Below are 6,000 nucleotides of genomic sequence, written 5' to 3'. Positions count from 1 at the left end.
AAACAATTTGATCCCCATATCCCACTGAAAACTTTTGTTTTGCATGTTTTTCACCACATCAAGGATGTGGTGAAACACATGTGAAATTATTCACTACAGATTAGTAAGTAAGCACAAGTAAGCCTGTGCTTACCTTGCTTACTGGGTAATCCATCCACGTGCCATGCCGTCTCTCACCTCCACCCCACATTTACCTAATTTAAGGTCTCCATTCAGGCATCATCTTTCCCAGAAGTTTTTTATTTTCTTTTGTTTTTCTAAAAATCATAATCCCCTTTGTTCCCAGTTAAGCTCTCTGCCTCAATTTCCTCAACTACAGAATGAGAATAATAATAGTACCTACTTACAGACTGTGAAAATGAAATGAGTTAGTATCTATAAACATGTTGAACCCTTGCTTGACACATAACAAGAACAATATAACTGTCTGCTCAGTGAATAAATAAATAGCTCTCCAAGCGAGCTTAGTCCTATCACATAATTACCACACTCTTACAGGCAATTTCAATAAAAAAAAAAAAATTTTTTTTTTTTTTTATTGAAATTGCCTGTTTATTGTTCCTTTTAGAGCAGTGGTTCTCAACTCTGGCTTCAAAATAAAATCACTTAAGGAGCTTTTAAAATTTTCAATTCCTAGGCCATATGCAGATCAAATAAATCAGTATCTATGAGTGGTGCCTGGGCATAAGTATTTCTAACCCCAACCCCAGATGACTCTATTGTGTAGTCCATTGGTTCTAATCCCTGGAAGCATATTAAAATTACCTGAAGGGCTTTTAAAAATTATTGATGCTTGGACCCCACGCTAGACCAAACTCAGAATGTCTGGAAGTGGGACCAGACATCAGCATTTTCATAAAACTCCCCACATGACTGGTACACAGTGAGGTATAAGGACCATGTTCTACACCAGGAGTCAGCAAACCCCAGCCCATGGGACAAATACAGTACACCACCTGTTTCTGTAAATAAAGTTTTATTGGAATGCAGCCACACTTCTTCAGTTACATATTATTTAGAGCTGCTTCTGTACTACAATGGCAGAGTTGAATAATTGTGACTGAAACTGTAATGCGCCAGAAGCCTAAAATGGTTACTTTATAGAAAAAAAGTTCACTTACCCTTGCCCCTGATCCTTTCCTCACCATTGCATCCATATCACACGGTTTGGTGTGTGGCAAGTCCTTGAAAAATATTGGTCGATGTTACTCTTCTCCCTCTCTCTCCTATAACCTAAAGGCCGAGGCTATTTTTTGGCTTAACTTTATGATCCAGGAGAATAAATTCAGCAAGTCTTGGAGACAATGCCTTTTGTGGAATGTTTCACTAGCTCCAGGACACTTCATCAAAACAGGGCTCATTTTACTTTTCTTCTAGTAAGTGGCTCAAAGCAAAGATTGGTTTCTGCTTCTCCAATAAGCAAGTGTCCTCAGGGAGACTTGACATTCCCCATTTAATTACCAGCAACAGAGTCAGATTATTTCCCCTGGGTTTTACCCCATCTCAGCCAGAAAGTCACTCTCACACAAGTGGAGGATGGGGTAAGTTCCCTGTCACCACCCCTTCCCACCCACCCTTACTCCCCCAAAAATAAAAGCAATTTACTGTGAGTCTTCCTCTTCTCCTTTCAAGCCATCTCATTTTCTCAAAAATACATCTTAGCACACTTGACTCTAGGTTACCTCAAAGAATGAGGCCTTTTTCAGTCTGTGGATAGATACCAAGGAAACGGCTACAAATTTAACAAGGTTATTTTACCTGTTTTGGGTCTTTCCAAATCTTGTCAGGTATGCAAGAACCTAGTGAATTGGGAGGAGACATAGAGCACAGCCTTTGGGCCACAGGGAAAGAAATTAGTGAGAATCATTAGTTATAATCACCCCAGGTCCCTTCTCGTTGGAGAGATAAACAGGCTTGTTCATAACATGGTGTAATTTTATTTCTATTACTCTCCCTCAGCTGCTGGGAGATCCCAGATGTAGTTCTTGGGATGCTCCCAGGCTATTATTCAACAACTGACTCACTCTGACTCCTTAAGAATGTCAGTTCTTATGCAGTATAATTTGGTTTCTGCAAAACAGGACTAATTTCCTCATCTCTAGTCTATTTTCACAGAGGTACTCTGAGGGGTAAATTGAGTGAGATGTGGAATAGTCTTTAAGAACTGAGTGATACTGCCAAAGGCCATCAAATCTAGTCCCTCATCTCCAGACCTCAGAACTCTAGAACCATAGAATTTTAGAGGCCCAGTGAGGGGTAATCACTCATGCAGACTTGTATTTCATAAGCCTATATGACATCTCCTCTTGTATAGCCAATGATTGTTGTTGTTAGCTATCATATAGTCAGTCCCCAACTCATGGTGTCTCTATGGGTTTTCACTGCCTGACTTTCTAAAGCAGATTGCCAGGGCTTTCTTTCTAGTTCATCTTAGTCTGAAAGCTCTTCTGAGATGTGTTCAGCATCATTGCAACACACAAGCCTCCACAGACAGATGAGGTGGTTGCCCACAAGGTGTATTGGTCAAGAATTGAACCTGGGTATCAAAGGCAAGAACTCTATCACTTAACCACCAATGTCTTCTGTATCAAAGAAAAGAATTCTATCACTTAACCACCAATGTCTTCTGTACCAAAGGCAAGAACTCTATCACTTAACCACCAATGTCTTCTGTATCAAAGGCAAGAATTCTGTCACTTAACCACCAATGTCTTCTGTATAACAAGTACATTGTCCAATATAACAAGTCTAAGAGTGAACTCTTGATTTCTCCCCGTGATCCCTAATCCCCGCTCCTCCCCATCTAAGTATATGACTCCAGCATCCACCTGCCCAGTTGCTCAGGCCAATACCTGAGAGTCATCCTGGAATGTGATGAATTATTTAGTATGGCCTTTCTCGCCATGGTCTTGTAACTCCTACCCAGGTGATTGGTCAGGGCTGTGCAAATAAGATAATTGTGGCCCACCAAGGGAACCGGTCAGTTTTGCCTTAAAAAACAGCCAATTCCAGAGCAGAAAGAAGAGCTCACCACCACCAAGGAAGGAGAAACCTGTAGAAGAGATTCAAAGGAAAGACCGGTAGCAGAGACCAACAGCAGAGAGCCACAGTAAACAGGTGCCTTTGGTCAGAGACTGAGGGTCAGGAAGAAGCCTACCCTGACCCACTAATTTGGGACTTGCCAGCTTCCACGACCACATGAGCCATTTCCCTTATATGCTTCATGAATTCTGTGAGACATTGCACCAAATTAAGGAATCCAAAGACAGGAGGGAGAGTACTGAGGGGAGAGGGAGTGGTTGATGTTAGCAGCTTAGAAAAGTTGGACATTTCGGAGATCTTTAACCTCCACCTCGTAGGAACCAGCTTTGTGCTGATCCTTTTATAAAAGAAATTATTCATTTACATCCTTAATAACTCTTTCAAACACCCCCACACCCAATTCATCAGTGAGCCTTGCTGCCTTTGCCTCCCAAATCACCACTGCTATTCGTCTAAACCAAGTTACCAGCACCATTCCCTGGACCACTTACTACTATCACTACTGTTGTTAGGTGCTGTCAAGTCGATTCCAACTCATGACAACTCCACGTGTGCAGAGTAGAACTGCACTCCATAGGGTTTTCAAGGCTTTGAACTTGCAGAAGCAGATCACCAGGCCTGTCTTCCAAGGCACCTCTGGGAGGGATTGAACACCAACCTTTTTGCTAGTAGTAGAGTGCTTAACCATTTATACCACCCAGGTACCTACTACAACTACTACAAAAATAAAAAAGTAAAAGCACTTCATTATTGTCTCTGCTTCTATTCTTGATCTGCTATAATCCATTCTCCATAAAGCAACCAGAGTTAGCCATCAAGACATTTCACTGTTTCACACCATCTGAAGGATTCTCTTTCATTTAGAATAAAATCCAGACTCTTCTCCTTGGCCTACAAGGTTATAGCAACCCTATGCACAACAGAACGAAACACTGCCTGGTCCTGCACCATCCTTATAGTCGTTGTTATGCTTGAGCCCATTGTTGCAGCCACTGTGCCAATCCACCTCGCTGAGCGTCTTCCTCTTATCCACTGACCCTGTACTTTACCAAGCATGATGTCCCTCTCCAGGGATTAATCCCTTCTGTTGTGCATAGGGTCACTATGGGTCAGAACCAACCCAACGGCACCTGACAGCAACAACAACAGAGACCTACTACAAAAATAAAAAAGTAAAAACACCTCATTATTCTCTCTGCTTCTATTCTTGATCTACTATAATCCATTCCCCATAAAGCAACCAGGGTTAGCCATCAAGACATTTCACTGTTTCACATCATCTGAAGGATTCTCTTTCATTTAGAATAAAATCCAGACTCTTCTCCTTGGCCTACAGGGCTATAGTTTATTTTTTCGACTTTGGCCCGATGGGCATTTGGGGCCAGAAAATTCTTTGTTGTGGGGGTTTTCCTGTGCTTTGTGGGATGTTCAACAACATCCATGGCCTTTACCTACTAGATGCCCGTAGCACACCTCCAAGTGGTGACTGCCTGTCTCCAAACTTCCCAAACTCACCCCAACCTCCAATGCTGTACCCTGCCTCCATTCACTAGGCTCTAAGCCCACTGTCCTAGTTTCTGTCCTTCAAAAACATCAAGCTTGTTCCACCTCAGGGCGTTTATTGACGTTTCCTGTTCCTCTGTCTGGACATAGCTGGCTCCTTCCCATTATCCAGGACTCAGTTCAAATTGTCACCTCCTCAGGAAGGTCATTTCCAATTATCTCATCTAAAGCAGCCCATTTCCCACCCACCTCCACTCCCTTACTCTTTATCTCATTACCCAGTTCTATTTCTTTTACAGCATTTACCATTTTCTTAAATTTTCATTCATTTACTTCTTCATTGTCGGTGGTTCTTTATAAGCTCTTTGGAACCTTATCTATCTCACTGTGCAGATAGATAAGGCACTAAGGGAAGGCACTCAATAAATATTTGTTAAGGATGGCTCAATGAATGGATAAATAAGATTAGAACTCATGTCTCCAAAGGCTTTATACAGGATTCCCTTCAAGGTTGGAATGAGATTGGAACCATTTCAAGAGAGTGATTATCACAAGAAACTATTACTGGTTAAGAATAGACTTCCTGGGTTGAAACCTCATCTCTACCATTTATCAACTGTGTGACCTTGGGCAAATTGCTAAGCCCTCTGACCCTCAGCTTCCTCGTCTGTAAAATGGGAATAATAATAGCATTCTCCTCATAAAGGCTGTTGCAAAGATTAAGTGACATAATCCATATATAAAGCGGTTTCTGACACATAGTAAGCACCATATGTTGTGTTTTTTGTTGTCATTATGGTTGTTCTACTGATCAAGGGGAAGGCTGAGCAAGGTTGATTGAGGGGACAATGACAGCCACTGCAGGATACAAACTTCCAGTGTCTGCTCACCTCTCTACCCTCACAGAGCAAAAGCAAATTCTAGAACTTTCTATAAGGGACTTTTTCTAAGGCTGTTTCCCTCCAGTTAAAACAAATCTGATTTTATCTTGGCCCCAAGCAGAGAACTACTTATGTAGTGGTACCTTTTAATAGCCCAGAACAATATAATTGCCACCTCTTAGCATTCTCTTCTCCAGGGTAAATAATTCTAACGTCTTTAATGTCTACTCGCTTTTCCCATTTTCTGATCTTTTACATTCATTGTTCACAGTTTGGAAATAGATCCAAATGAGGAAGGAGAAGAGCTGATGTTGCCATAGCAACTGCAAAGGGACAGACAACCCAGTTCAAATGAAATAAGAAAAGTTGAGGTTTTTTTGTTTTTTTGTTTTTTTTTCCTTTCTGGTTGAAAACATCATTACTTTGAAAAGGAGAACCGTGGCTGACGCTGTCATTCTTACACATTGCCTCCTGATTCTCCCCTTTCCCCTCCCCTTGGAAAGGGAGAATTGTCAAAGTGTGATGAGAGGAGGCTCTTGGTGACACCTCCACTGAAAAGCATCTTCCTTTTTAT

This window comes from Elephas maximus, chromosome 12 (genome assembly GCF_024166365.1).
Source record: "Elephas maximus indicus isolate mEleMax1 chromosome 12, mEleMax1 primary haplotype, whole genome shotgun sequence".
NCBI lineage: Eukaryota > Metazoa > Chordata > Mammalia > Proboscidea > Elephantidae > Elephas > Elephas maximus.
The sequence above is the reverse complement of the archived record's forward strand: the minus strand, read 5'-3'. Positions refer to the sequence as shown.